This window comes from Formica exsecta, unplaced genomic scaffold (assembly GCF_003651465.1).
Source record: "Formica exsecta isolate Colony F162 unplaced genomic scaffold, ASM365146v1 scaffold2, whole genome shotgun sequence".
Lineage (NCBI taxonomy): Eukaryota > Metazoa > Arthropoda > Insecta > Hymenoptera > Formicidae > Formica > Formica exsecta.
The window spans coordinates 2950782-2967037 of record NW_021849297.1 but is presented as its reverse complement, the minus strand read 5'-3'; the positions used below and the strand labels follow the sequence as shown (position 1 = coordinate 2967037).

General features: G+C 34.8%; 1 long non-coding RNA gene across 2 annotated transcripts; it reads right to left on the bottom strand.

Moving 5' to 3' along the window:
* Positions 1-14197: 14197 nt before the first annotated feature.
* Positions 14198-15975, bottom strand: LOC115234447. Of its 2 annotated transcripts, none has more exons than XR_003883917.1 (3): positions 15861-15975; positions 14888-15205; positions 14198-14784 (listed from the first exon to the last, which is right to left on the bottom strand). It is a non-coding gene; the product is annotated as an uncharacterized LOC115234447 (long non-coding RNA). The 2 variants fall into 2 exon arrangements; XR_003883918.1 differs by having other exon boundaries at positions 14945-15205.
* Between the last annotated feature and the right edge of the window lie 281 nt (positions 15976-16256).

Here is a 16256-nt window from a genome sequence, read left to right as displayed (position 1 = left end):
CATCGGTGAAAAATACAAAACGTGACGTAAGATATATTCGGATGTAGTAATTGACGAAATAAATATCGAAATAAAAGAATAATTTATAATTTTAATTATATTGTTTTTTGATTTTCTACCTTAAATGAATAAATCACGTGAAATAATCGTCGCTTTGACGAGTTGTTATTTGTTAATTATATTAATTGTAAGAAATAATTGTGTTAATCTAACAATACATTTCGTTACGACCGGTATCAACCGATTTGTTGCCGTAAGATATTTAACGTACTATAAAGTAATATACCTACTGTGCTTCTTGCATATTAAAATAATTTTGATAAACAAACTATTACCGCACTATTCCAATTTTTATTAAAAAAATAAAATTTACTTTTATTTTTATCAAAAAAGATATGTATAATAAGTTCATATATTACAAACAGAATTTTCTTCTCTTTCGAACCTTAATTCTTAGTAAATTATTTTTTATTCATCGTCAGAGTATTTTAAAGAATTCCACAATATTCGTGAATTTTTTAACACGAAATATAAAAGCGACTGCCACAGGAATTTTTAATCGTGCATACGCATACGCGAGCGAGTAAATTTTGGAATATACGGAGGTCTTTTGAATTCTATTATTAAACTATTTTGTTATCGCAAGATATTCTAAGGAATGAAACATTGATAATTTTTAAATTTTGGCACAATTAAGGCTGATTATTCGTAAAAATTTCTGGATCTTAATATTTTTTCAGTTTCTTTATCGTTTACTTATTTTAAGTTTACCTTTTATAATTCTATAGTTTTAAATTATGCGTGGCTTAAATAATACCATGATCATTTCTGGTAACTTTATGTAGCTTAGTTTAATGCTTAGTGTATTATAACAAATTTTTAATTTTTGCTCCAAGAATGCTTCAAATTACCACGAGATTTTACGTAATGTACAGGATACTAAATATTATAACATGTACTTAGACCATCGCCCTCGCAATTTGCAGCTGGCGATTTGTCCGGGAACCGTCATTTCGTTAATGCACTTGCGGGACCGAGACTAGAATTAACGGCGGGCTTCTGGTGAGTCGACGTTCAAGGTTACTCGCGAGTTTTCTTCGTGACTTCCGCCATCACGAAAAGCGCCGGGCACGTACCAAATATTTATACCGGCGATTGCACGTGGATGCTCCCAGAGGATGAGAGAGCAGTTTCGTTTCAAAGAAGGCAACGACGGTGCGCGGCTGCAACTCCACGCCTCTCTCATGCCGGAAATAAATAAACTGACTTTTCTTCCCGTTGAGGATATCGCGACGCTTCGTAGTTCCGCAGCTGTGAATGTTGACGTTTTGTAACTTGTGGGAAGCCTAGAATGGCAGAAAGCCACGGGGCATCACTGATGCTCTTGAAAGTTCCATTCCTCACGCGCGACACTTTGTTTTAATATGGCGAGGTAATGGGGTTGTAACGAACAAACGACTCGTCCACAGTTGTCGTCACGAAATGTGCGATAAAAGAAAAAACATGATAAAAGCGTGTTAATCTTTACACAACTAACGTTCTTAGCAAAAACAAACTTTTCCTAGTAAGAACTTAAATAGAAAAAAACATTAAGTTGAATTTCAATTAATTAATCAACAAATTTTACAACATCGATGCCTAAGAAAAAAATAAATGATCAAATAAAGTTAGTTGTATATATGAAAAAGTATATATATATATATATATATATAGTTTTTATTTTCAAGATTTAATTTAAAAATTAATTGTCAAAAGAAATTTCAAGAAAAATTGACAAATTGTAGAAGCAATTTTTTTTTTAAGAGCAATAACGGGATAAATAAATTTACCATCTTATGTTCAATTTGAAATGAATTTACATAAAGATAACGTATGTAGTCATCCCTTTCAAACTTTCTCGATATGTTCCTTTTGTAAACATGTTAAGATACATCGGAGACACTGCATTTCCTCCGTCGTTAACAGAGATTTGAAATCACGTTTTAATGATAAATAGGAGGAGTTTATAGAAGTAATGTGCAGAGTGGAAGATTCAGTTTGTTTGTTGAGAAAAAAAACAACAAATTTATACTCTCAAAAAGCCAATATTTAATTATAGACCAAACATTCTAGCATGCACACATTTTATAATAAAAATGACAATAATACGAGCTGTATCATTTCTTTTCTTTATAAACTTGCGTAATTTTTTTATTTATACTAGAACACTATAAGCGCGCGCTACGCGTGAGCCATTTATTTTGTGTGTATGTGTGTATAATTATTTACACGTATTAATCCTAATTATCCGTTTTTTCAAAATAAATTAAATAAAATTAACACACACACTTAATATTTGAACTGTCAAATGCTCAGTTATAACAGGCTTTTATTGATATAAAGTAATGCACAGTGCAACGTCGAGATAACCAACCAGTATCGCAGAAAAGAGGTAACAATACTTGCGAGTATCGATTTAACACATCTTTTTAAAAATGGGTATCTCAAAGAGATCTGCTTAAGGCATATTATTAGAATATTATATGTGTGTGTTATATATAAAATATTATAAAATGTCATTTAGTTTTTATATATAATAATAGATAAAAATGATTAAAAAACCGCGATATCTCTTGCAATATTGGAGCATAAGAATATTAAGAGTTTCTTTTATATCTCGTGGGTTGCTATCCAGAACTCTAAGTAAAAAACCGGAATTGCGAAAAAATTTACCTTCAAAATTTTTAAAATTAATTTAAAATATATACTTATATAGAAAATTTAATATTTTTGTGTATATATATATACAGGGTGTATCTGAAATGATGCACTAAACTTTAGGAGCGTATTCTCAGAAGTCAAAATAAGACTTATTTTTCTTATGAACATGAACCGCATTCACATGTCCGCAAATGAACCTCCCTCCGAGCTAAAATTCGAAAATGTGTGAAATTCATTGTTAAGAACTTACGGCTGAAGTACGGACATTTTCTGTTTTCAATTTGACTGCGGTTATTCAGCGATATAATTTTTTTTTCTGAAATACAGCCAATTTTTAATTTTTTCCCGTAACTTTAGGGGCCTCTAGCTCGGAGGAGGGTTCATTTGCGGTCCCATGTTCATAGGAAAAAAAGTCTTATTTTGATCTCTAGAATATGCTCCTAAAGTTTAGTGCATCATTTCAGATACACCCTGTATATATGTCGTAGTATGTGAAATATTTCGGTAGCGAATTAACAATAAAATTTAAACAAAAGAGAATTAGAAAGAAAAAGATTTTTATACGAAAGTTATAATTGTAAAAGTTTCCACTTTAAAGATTAGCTTTTATATGAAATTATTAAAGTTATTAGTATTTTTTTTTTTTCAAAACTTGTAAAATTATTTTATTAATCTGTTTATTATTATATGCATCAAATATAAAATTCAATGCGTATGATACAATTTTTGAAATATTAACTATTTTGGGCATTGCTACAATTTGCATCTTCTATTTGTATGTTACAGATCAACGTAGCGACCCTGACATTCTGAGAGGAGGAGGAGGCCTAGGAGAGGCATCCTGCACCGGCGGAGCAACCCTAGGGTGAGTATTTATTATTTGTATATCGGTTGTTAAAAATTGCGTACGCACATTAATTCGGTCTCTTTATTAAACAAGAGAAAATTAAAAAGAAAGATTTACATAAATCCTATAAAAATATCTATTTGAAAAGAAGTCTTTTTATGATTTATAAAATTGTTCAATATTTATATAGATTCTTAGTATTGTACGCATCGGAGATAAAATATTCCGCACGAAATATTAATTATTTTGGATGCTGCTATAATTTGGTCTTTATATTTGTATGTTACAGACAACGTAGCCTCAAGACCAACAACTCCGCTGTTGCGCATCAGTGCCGGTGAGTGATGAACTTTATTTTATTTTGAGGTAACGGATTCGTAGATATTGTAGATACAAATGTAGATTGTAGATTGTAGATAGATCCGTTGCCTTAAAATGGATGGGCTAGAATAGATTAAATCAAATAACTTTTAATAGATTTTTTAAATATACATTCAAACATTTTACAGATATAATTCAAATATAAATTATATACAAAAAGTACAAATTAAAACAAAAATTTGAAAAGAATACAAAATATTTTTTTTAATTGATAAATTTTATTTTATTTGTTTAATGAAGAAGGCGCTAGTAATTTTATTAATTATACGAAATAATAATAATTTAGTCATATTAAAACAATGCATGAAAAATGGTCGTAATGTCTCACGACAAAAACGAGCGTAAAATTACGCTCATGCACCGGCGATAATAATTAGCCGGCAACGGAAGGAATTTCTCTCCTTCATTGACTTCTGATAGAGGTCCAAACTACATCTCTGGCTAAATGTAGCCAGAATGAATATGGCCAGGATCAACGAAAGGTAGGTCCAACTGGCCCAACGGAAGTGACGCGACGTATGCATTCTATTAGGGCACGCGAGTAGGGCACGCGATTAGGGCACGCGAATAGGACACGCAAGTAGGACACGCGATTAGGATACTCTCCCTAAAATTTCGGTTATCTCGGATTCCCGCTGGCTTAACCAGCAAAAGTAAGGTTGTTAGAATATTAGGACTATTTAAACTTAAGATAGTCATTTAATTTCTTATGATTTTTAAGAAATTAAATGTTTATTAGCAATTGAAAGAATACTAAAACTATTAAAATGTTGGGGAAATAAATAAAAGAATCAAATATAAATAATATAAAATTTGAACTTATTTCCAGGCAAATTTTAAAAATTAAATCAAAACTTTTTGGAAATAAAAAAATAATATCTATTTTTAGGTAAACTAAAAAGAGAGAAAATTAATTATAAAAAAATTATTAATTTTTCTACAATTTGAATTAAAAATTGAATTGTAGAAAAATTAGAAATAATTATAAAAAATTTCAAAAATGATATATGTACACATTCTACACTTTTTTTTTAATAAATCAAAAATTGCGTATATATTTATGATGTACAAAATAAAATGTAATACACATGTGTGTTACATTTTATTTTATATATTTAAACTTGTATATATATTTATTATACTGTTATATAATTTTATGTACTCTGATTATAATTGTATAATAATTAATTGTAACTATAATTGTGTTTTAATTTCAATTTCTATATAATTATATATTATAATTGTATTAATAATATTATAAATTACATATAGAATTTCCTTTTTGTTGTAAATTACACGAAAATTTATCGAAAAGCATGCATATTGGCAATATAATAATAATGTATTTAAATGCTACAAAAAAGATTAATTATAACTTAGAATTAATTATGCTTTATATTATTTTGATTTATTTTATATGTTGCAAAGTTTTCAAATTAAATTTTTTTAATTTTGCTGTTATCGGGTTCGATCCGTCTCGAACAGTTGGTACCCAAGAATTATTTGTATTCGCACATTTAATACAAACTATGATAAAGGTGCATGTATTTCATTATCCACAAATATAGTCGTTTGTAACCACATTTCCATAAAAATTGCTATATCCATTCAGTTTTCAATAAAGAGATATATTTCTTAATAATGGAAGAACACATTTTCTTGCGCGACTCTCAGTCTCATGAATTGAAAATAATGACAATGGTAACTGTCGTTGATTCGTTACTGAAATCATTGCTATTGCGAGTAGTCTGGAAGATCCGGAATTCGTTCCTATCCTCCACTGAACGTGGCGATAACGCAGTTTTTTTATAACGGTATTTTAAGATTTATACGGTTTTATTCTGTTGAGCTAATTCTCCGCGAAACGGTACGTATATTTTATTCTCAATTGCGAAATTTTCATAAAATCACGCATTTGAAAATTTATCGGACATTAGATTTTATATTCACAAATATACTATATTACAGGTGCGATTATAAAAAGCGCTCCAAATGTCGAAATATTTTCGTTTAAATATATAGTAATTATATTGGTCCTCCGATTGTTCCAAAAAGTACATGTACGTACATAGGACTCAAGTATTACGGTTATCGTCGATTTATTTATTCGTCGCGTTTTTTTGCAAATTTTAAATCGCGGTTTATCTTATGATTTAATCGTTGATATACATCGAAGCTTCACCTATATTTTCTTGGATATTTTCTTTAAAAGTCTACGCAAAATGCGCCAGTAGTATATATATAAGTACTTTTTTCTACAATTAAAAACCGATCGATAACTTTATGAATGACTCTTTTGGTCATACTTAATTGTTTGCAGAACCTAAGAGCTATGCCGGCGGTAACATATAACGTTTTCGAGTGAAGCAAGTTTGATCATTCTAAGACCGATTAATAACATCATATTTTTCGTTTTGATTATTAAGGGTAATTATTAGATTAATCAATGAAATACTTCAAGTAACATGCCGGACAGGTCGAAGGGGAAGAGTCAGACTAAGAGAGATACCGTAATTATTATATATTTATTATATTAATATTTTTGAATAAAATGGAAGCAAAAAAGATAGTAATCGAGAAAATAGAGAAAAAGAAGCTTGAAAATATTTTCATATTCCCCTCGGAACTTGGAAATATCATGATACGTAATATGACATAGAAAAAATTGATTTATGAGAAACAGAAGTCTATTCTATTATAACTTTCCTATAATTTTGTTTGTAATCTTTTATTTTTTGAAGAATTTATCATTAGCAGCATTAATTAATTCTTTTACGTTCATATGATCGCTCGATAATAGGTATACTGTCAGGTTTTCGCAAAATGTCATACAAAAAGATTGAGATACTCTTGCAATATTGGTTAAACAAAATTAAAAGTTTCTTTTATATCTTGTGGGATGCTATCCCCAAAAAATCTACTCCTTCCAATACTAGAATATATCTTTATACAATATAAATAAGATTGTGATTTGCGAAACGCGATAGTCTATTCTATTATGTATAATTATTATATTTTCCTATAATTTTAATCTTGTTCTTTCGAATTCGAATGTTTTAATCATTAAGAGCGTTAATTAATTTTTTCACATACACACACATATTTATAAAATTATTTAGATATTAACTCTAGCTACCCGTTTTTTTTAAATCAAATAAATTAAAATTATACACACATACTTAATATTTGAACTGTTGAATGCGCGGCTCAGCTATGACAGCCTTAACCAATTAGCATCGCGGAAAAGAAGAAACAATACTTGCGAGTATCGATTTAGCATGCCTTCTTTAAGAATGGATTTATGCATTCTACTATACTTCTGCAGAAATGAAATTTTTCTCCAAAAATACGTGTTACAATATTGTATGTGACATCGAGATAAGATCATAGAGCGCATCTTATCTTATAAAAGATGCCTTCGTTTAAGATCGTTAAAATAATTCCTCTACGAGCATTTTCGCGAATGAAACTTCCTTCCCGAGCAAGAGATTTTATTTGATATTTAATCTTCTCGCGATCGACCGGCTAGTACGAGATCGTTGTTTCGCGCGTACTCTCTCTTCTACTCCCGCGATAAACTGAAATTAAATAAAACCGCACAAACCGGTTCGATTCGCGATGCAGCGAGATGCAACAGCCGCGCGCACATCTGCCGCACAATGAATGCGCCGCACATCTGAGGGCGCACAAATGGTGATTAAGGGGACACAAAAGGGTGAACACCGTGAATATATTCTTCGTAGTACGCCACCCTGGAACGCGCCGATCTCTTTCTTTCCTACCTCCCTTCCTTCCCTGTCCTCCGCCCTTCTTCCGCCCTTTTGCCCTCCTTCTTCACAATTCGCGATCTTTTGTCTTCCCTTCGTTGACTCTCTTCGGACTTTTTGCTCTCCTTGCCTTTCGTCTATAATTCCTCCCATTTTTAGCGCTCCTTTCGTTTTAGCTGGCGAATTTCAACGTCAATGGCTTATTGTTGAACCGAATGAAAGGCTCGAGAGATGGTTATACGATGACGTCGTATAATGTCCGGATAATGAACGTTCGTGCTGATGGAATGAGACTTTCGGATCGTATAAAATAATTTGACTGAAGATATGGAAGCAGATCTCTATGCGAGTAGATAAAGCTATTCGATGTGAATCATCTTTTTAAGGTCGATGACACTCATACTTAATTTGACAAATTTGAAAATGGCATTTCGTAATACGAAAAATAATACTTGTATAAAAGTATAATTCTAAAATTTTAATTTAAAAAATATGATTTCAATGAGTCGAGCTTATATATCGCAAAAATCAAAACGAATGCATTCGGATATTTAGTCGCACGTAACACGAATATACATGTCGTTTCTATTTCAAATAACTTTTTTTACGTTTATCTTTAATAAAGAAAAAACGCAACTATAATTACAAATTGACATCAAGAAAGATAAAAACGAGCGATATGTAAAATGTCCTGATTACGCGATTCGATCAACTTTTAATTTTCTTTCCAAATAGCACATTGTATCACATTTTTTTTTTTAAGAATTCCAGCTATATTGACATATCACTATCGCGGAAAGCTGAATGTTTTACTGCGTTCGTGCGTGTCCGTGTCGCAGAGAGCGCACCATAAATTGTACCGTAAATTCAGGGGCACAACTCTGCCATACCGTACCCGGTCCCGGTGGCATGGCGGCAAGTGTGAAGCAGCCTTGAAACGACACGGCGGTGCATTGTTCCACGGTCGTGTACGCCGAATTTCGAAACGACCGACTGCGAAACTACGGCGAAAGTCCGGCGATTTGGCGAAGCCCGTGTTGCATCCGCTTTCGTATTCCAAATAATTCGACGCCGGCGAGAGAGAGAGAGAGAGAGGATGGGGCAGAAATCTCGGGCGCCGAAAACGGCCGCGTTCTCCCAAGTTATTTATCGGAGGATCGTAGATTATCGCCTATCCGGGGGACTATTGTGTCGACCGCGGAGGAATTCGCCGTGTTATTATTGACCCTCTCGGGTTTATCGTCCGCGCTCTACGAGAGTCCGACGACCGGTTCGGTTAGATCCGCTCGCGCAATTTGGTAACGTAATCCCGAACGCGGAAATTTTAATTGGACGGCTCTTATATGAAGAGATATGAAGCGTACATCTCTCTATGCCACGGAACTGAAAAATCGAAGGCTAAAAGATTTCTCTATAGAAAGGAATGCTTAATTTCACCGAAGATTTGTGTATCGAAGCTCTTCCCTTTTTCCCATTTGAATTCTTTTTGTTTCGTTTAGACTTTGTTTAGTTGTCGTATTTAATGAGTTTATACTGCTATGTCCGTAATTCTATTTTTTTATGGTTCCTTAATCAGTCGCTCGTAAAGATTTTATCTTAGGACGTGAGATAAAATATTGTCATTCTTACAAGTTCATCAGCGTGAGAGAAAGAGAAAGAGAAAGAGAGAAAAAGAAAAGTGGTGGTAAAATAAAGCCGGCATTCACAAGGCGATTGAAGCTTGGGAGTTTTTTTACATTCATCGTCGATACAGCCACGACAGAGTTACCTATTTCCGTTATCGTCCAGTTGCTCTAATCTCTATTACCACTCTTCATATAACGAATCGAACGTACGACCGTTTTCTCGTAACCCGTTACATAATCCTCGTGATCCCGTGAGATTATTCAGGGATAAATATATCAGGGCGGTTCCGCGACTTCTTCTGCAGCTCGTAAAGATACGGAGCGCAATTTCCTACATTTTGCATGGCCTTATAAATAGCGATTTGCGCCGTGCATTTTATCCAGTTTCCTTCAGACTTGATAGTTTGCTAGCGCGTTACATCTAAACCATCATTTCGTGAGTAATCCGAGTAGATAAGAAATAGCCGCTACTTATCATCATTCGTCTTAGATTAACCATAAAGCGATCGTTTAGATATTCCGTAACTTGATTTGTACGCGGACTATACGCGCGGAAGTATCGATCATGAAAATTTATTGCTTCGAATTTTGCATCAACGTTATTTTCTGCGATTATTATTTATTAAGAATCTGTTATAAAAATATTACAGTCACAGAAAAAAAAAAAAAAAATAATTTGCAACACTTGGATTAAAATTGTCGGAAAACTTGTTTATTTATTCTGGGAATCGAGCCCGATGAAATTACGATAGTAACGCTTGAATTAAGAATTTCACAGAGACTACACATCGTTGATATGGAAAGACACGCGGAATGAAATACTAGCCGCCATCGGCGTATACGGCTACGCGGGAGAGGGACCCTTGCCGACCGAAAAAGATTTGAGCGCGTCGAAACCGGTTTGAGTAAATACACGTCACCGGCATGATCTTCCCTATAATTTACGGCGAAATTATAAATTTATCTAGGCATTACTTGTCTTCGCCGGACGATCACTGAAATATCACTTGGAGGAACAACAAAGAGGAATGATTAGCCGTCCTCTCGTATTTCTCCATCTTTATTGCTGTCAATAGCTGTCGATTATTACATGAATATAATCACCATCTTCTAATCAATTTTACGAGGCATTAAAATAATCAGCTTTCTTGTAATTATATATTTTCTCTTTAATCTGAAATAATGAAGTATTATATATTGACGATATTTTCCTTTTGCTATATAAATATTTGACTGTAGATTCTTAGTTTTTATAATTCTTCGTGAACAAGTAGAGTTCAGCATCACGTGTTAAAATAGCAACAAAAAAGGGAGATGTACTTTATATTAGTTATATTATTAATGTATCATATATTTATATTAATCAGATTCTCATAGTAAATTGGGTTTAATCGCTCTCAAAGCGATCAAACTTGCTTTATTCGAAAACGCTAATTGTTACTGGTAGGGTCACTCATGCCGGACAGGTCGAAGGGGAAGAGTCAGACTAAGAGAGATACCGTAATTATCCCGTTCTACATTGATCGCATGTCGCCAGTCGCAAGCAAATCGACCAATCACAGTCGATTATTCCGTCGAATAAGCGCCTGTGATTGGTCGATTTGCTTGCGACTGGCGACATGCGATCAATGTAGAACGGGCTTTACATGATTTCAAAGCAAGGTGTTCCTTTAATCACATATTTGAGATCCGGCACAAAATCCACGCTATGCGTAAGCAGGTTGTATGTTTGCAATCATGCATGCAATGAACCGGTTAACACATTATGATTTACGTACACGGATCGTAAATAACGTCGCGCGCGGATCTTCGCGTAACGCGAAGTCTAATAACGAAGCAGCTATCATGAATTAAATCAGCTCATTTAGCGAGATGCAACGATGGCGACGATGTTATGCATGATATAGGTATATTCCGTATAATTAAACCCTTTAACTTAAATTTAAATGACAGATCTTTCGTGTGTACCGAATTTAAATTCGTTTTTCAAGAAACGAGAGAAAAAAAAAAGAAAGCAGTTTTATTCAAATTAAAGAAAAATTTAAAATAAAATTTTGGTCACACTTTATATTGTCTGCACAGAAATGTATCTCACACACATTTTCATTTTCAATTATTTAATTATGGAAACTATATAGATGCCTTGATATATTTTAATTGGCGAAGAACCCAATTATGAATTATGAAAAATTCTATTGTGTGTGATGCGGCAAAATAAAAGATTTAAAACACACAAACTTATAACTCGGATTATATTTTCGAATTGTCCATTATTGCTTCGAAGATTCCCGAATCGCGAAGATCCGTTTGCTCGGTAAAACAACTTTATCTCGCCGAAAGCAGCGGAGCGGAACCCAATAGGTCCTTAAGATTGAATGAGGAATCGGTACGACGGATTCGTCGTAATGTTGGCGCCAGCGGAAACTCATCCCGATGAGAGCCGAAAGTTGTCGACAATACGACACATTTGCCACCGACGAAGGACGATTCTGCAGGGAGCATCATCTTTATTCTTCTGGAGGGAGCGGGGGAAATGAAGAAGCATCAACGCGGGCGGAAGTGCCGCTCGCCTCGATGTTCGACATCCGCACAATACAACGTCGATGTCCCCGACGATATAGCGATCCTTAAGTCTCTCTGGCCGCAAAATGATATTTCACTTCCGTGTGCAATGTGCTCTCCTGTTGTGACAGTTGAATATTTCCTTTAATGGTATTATTGGATGAATATGGATTGTGTTATTCGATTAATAATATTGAAATATTCTATTATTAATAGATTTTTGATTATATAAAATGATATTTTAAGTGGATGAGAGTAAGTTAAAAAGTAAAAGAAATAATTTTTATATTAGAAATTCAGTTCATCTCATATTCTTTAAATTTAATAAAATTTTAAAAATATCGTGCCACATAAAAGAGATTAATATGCGCAACGCATCTTCCCTAAAGAATTCACTTTTCTTGTTTCCCCACCTTGCGTGTGCTTTCTTTCATAATTTCCTCCCTTTAATTAAACGGATGCGAGGTGTCACGATCTGTCGCTAATGAACCGCGTGAAAATAAAGCCGGGATTATATAAAAGCAAGTGACCACGTGAGGAAGGTCTCACGAGTTATAACGCGTGTATACCTGCCACTTTTGCGTACCGTGCATTCGCGTGCGTACCTGCATGCGTGTGCGTGCGTTCCTGTGCGAAAAACATCGTGCACGCCGTGGGCCAAACCAGTCGAGTACCTTTAATGAGGGAGATGCTCGTATTTACGTACGTGCGTGTGCGCATCTCAGCGCGCTCTTATGGTGTAATGGTGGTAGTGATACAGCTACACGCATACCATACCGCAAACAGGTATGTGCCCAATGTGGGCACGCGGCTGGGGCGCTCATGGAAAAAGTCTCGCAGCATTCCCTTCCTCGTGACTATCTAAGGACTTGGCGTTTTGTTCTCGAGTTTTTTTAATTGATTCCGCTCGTCGTATTAAATCGAGAATTTGAGAGAGAGCCTGCCTTCCCATTCTCGTGATACACACCTATGGACGTTAGTTAAATTTCTTCATTCGGTCTCGTATAACTGATCCGTGTTCTACATTTCGATAATTGACAGGCTAGATTAGATCGTGGTAATACAATGTGCTATGATAATAATATGAAATTAAAAAAAAAAAAAAAAATTAGAATATAGAAATATTAATAAAAAAGAAACACAATGCATTTTCTCACAATAAAATAAAATCAGTTTGCATATATAAAGTTAGTTCTATTATTTTCTTTTTCCGTCTAGATTTTTGTTATATCGTGATAATATACAAATATATATATATATATCATAGACGCGTTCTTTGTCGACATCTCAAAAAAGTTTCTCTTTATTTTTAAACTCTAGAAATGTTTTCAATTATCTCTCTTTTACAATATATATAATTTTACAATATAAACATTTCAATATAATTTTATTTAATAAAATTAAGAAATTATAACGCATTGTATATTATTAGATTCATCTTCAACATCGCTACACTTCATAAAATAGCACAAGATAGAGCAAAATGTTTGCATGTATACTTTCGGCTTTCTCTTCCGTCATTGCGCGTATCTCTCACAATATATATACGAGTCACGAATTCACGCAGCAATTTAGAAAAGGGATAGAGACTCCGCTTAATAAATCAACGTTGCGATAACGCGTCGGATTCTTCTGTTACGTGCCATTCAAGGAGCTGATCTAAGATTAAATTCTAAGTTATCTAGATCGGATAAGCCGCGTGCTTCTTAATGATATTTCTAATTAACCTTTAGCGATTAAATTGTAAAGATTAATATATTTCATTTTATGAATCCTTAGTTTATATAGATATAGTATAAATTTTAATTTTTTAACGAAGCTATAAAAAATATTTCTCACGGTCTATTATTTAAGATTTTATGGTCTTTTGTGTGTGAATTTTTTAATCTTACTCATTTTAGTCTTTCGGAAAGTTCAATTAACTCTATCAGTGCAAAGCTATTAAATTTACCGTTCAAACATCTCATCGGTTGTATTATTTATAGATCGTTAATGGCATTTTCTTGGTGAACCTTGCGTTGCGCCGTCCCTGGTCGTTGTTCCTCGATCACGATCCCGATCCATGCCGGCCAGTCTAGTCTTGCCGCGTCAGCGCGATCGAGAGGATCGATGCTGCATGATTCACGCGCGCGTTCTATGCTCCGATTCGAGAAGTCGAACATAGTGATTTTCAATAGAGTTAACCAAGATCGATAGTGGAGAGTTGATTCGACGGTGATGCGTATCTCCATTTGTGCAATTACTTGTCGGATATGTCGCGTGGATCTGCCCGAGGGATTCGTGGGTTAAATAAATCCACTGACGCGGTGTGCAACTCGTCCATTTCTCCCAAATGTATTAAATCCCTTCGATAAACTCTACAAATAATTCGCGAGATTTCTGCATTTTTCATTTTGTTTACTACGCCAAGAATCTATCAAACGATTCGATTATTAAATTTTCTTTTTTGCGCGATCAATTATTCGAATGTATTCTTGGAGTTAGAGAGAGGGGCAAAGTATATAAATAAAACTCTCTCGTCTTTAATTTGAGATTAAATTAATGAACGCCGATTAAGAGCTTCCTTCTTCTCACGAGATCACGGCTCGCATTGCCTGGAACGACAGCTTATTACGCTCGATTTAGATTCCAATTGACCGCGTAACTCCGCGTACCTATACGACACTTCGTTAAATATATCATTCGGATTCTTTGGAGTATATTTGTGAAGTAAGTAGCCCCGAGTCAAACGAAACGAAATTCACTAATTACATGGGCTGACTCACTCAAAAGGGTCTGACAAATGATTCAGACAAATGACATTTTTCCTTCGTTTCAATATGAAATTTTTTCAAAAACGAATTTCTTCGCTTGCATGATTTTTTTAATCCGTGGCTGTATATCAAATCCTGCAGGGACCTTCCTGAAAAAATATATGTAAAAAAATAGATGTGATTCTCTAGAGAAGGGTCAGTTAACAGTTAACCGAGGTTATCAAAGAGTCGAGAGAACATTTTATACGATACCTTTAATCTCATAATTGTTTTGATTTATTTTGTACAACAGCGAGAGAAAGACGGTACCTTGAATGGCGCCCTGCGCTTTTTCGTGTTCGTTGTCCGTTAATATGTTAATTCAATTTATTTCGCGCGCAACGCGCCCCATTCGTCTCTGTCCATCGCTCGATGTTTACATCCGTTTGCTCATTTCCCTCGCCGTTCCGTCACGGCTTTTTCCATTCGCGAATTACATTCTTGCGTATATCAGCCATGCTTTTCCGACATCGTGACTTTTCCAGGCTCTGTATAATTATTATTCCTTAGACCTCGACCCTTCTTCCCCTTCTGAAAAACGTTGACGGTTAGCTTTTAAAATCTAGTAAATATTTAGAATCTCACGAACGATCTCACGAATTTATATGATGGATATGTATTAGAGGAGATATGAATAAGATCTGTTATTACGCTTCGTCGGGAAGACGCGGATATTGTCAGATTTAATCCCGCATTATCTTTGCAAATTATAATTCATGACAGATCCACGAATATTAAAGCAAGGAGGAAGTTCGAGCCCGTGTCTTCCTGCCAGTTTCTTAAGGCCACTCTCCTCGAACTAACGTAATCCCCAAGTTATTAGCGTAAGCTGAAATTCCTCGCAAATTAAGCCGAGCCCTTCGTCTCCAAGTTTAGCTAAACGTGTAACTTCGCACATATCTTTCTCGCAAATTAATTATGTAGTTATAAAAAATTCAATCAAATCACATAATAATAATAAAAGTTAATTGCTTGTAAAATTCCATAGTTTAGATTAAATTCCATAGATCCACGCTGATATAACGTTGATTACCGCCGTGATTTATAAAGCGTTTCTGAAAATCGTGCAGAGATACGATCAATATCGCGCTTTATCGTGGTGACAGTGCATAATCTTGTGCAATAGTAATGGTACGAGGATAGTGCTAGTTTCCCCTTCGAGTGCTGCACAAGGGGCTGCAATTACCTCCTCGCGACGTCGCTGCCAGCTCGCCTCGCGCGGATCGCGGTTGAAAGGATGCGATTAACGCGCGGCGATCTGCCGGTGAAATTCTATGGTGAAATTCGCGTCATAACGCAGTCCAGCCGCGACGGTAATTCTGGAGTGTACTTTTTACGTGCGGTATCGCGACGGCGAACAAAAATAGAGACTATCGATCGTCGCCGCGTTTGAGAAACCGGCCGTATCGATTGGTGTCACGAGAAGAAAACGCAATCAGTGTACCGCGAAGTGTACCATCCCTGTAAATTGCAGTGTTTGCGTGCGCGATAACGGCACTCGGCGCTCTCTATCCGCGATATAACAGTTCGCAAAAAAGGTACCTCGACGTACAGAAACGTACAATAACGCCTGTGCTGTAAT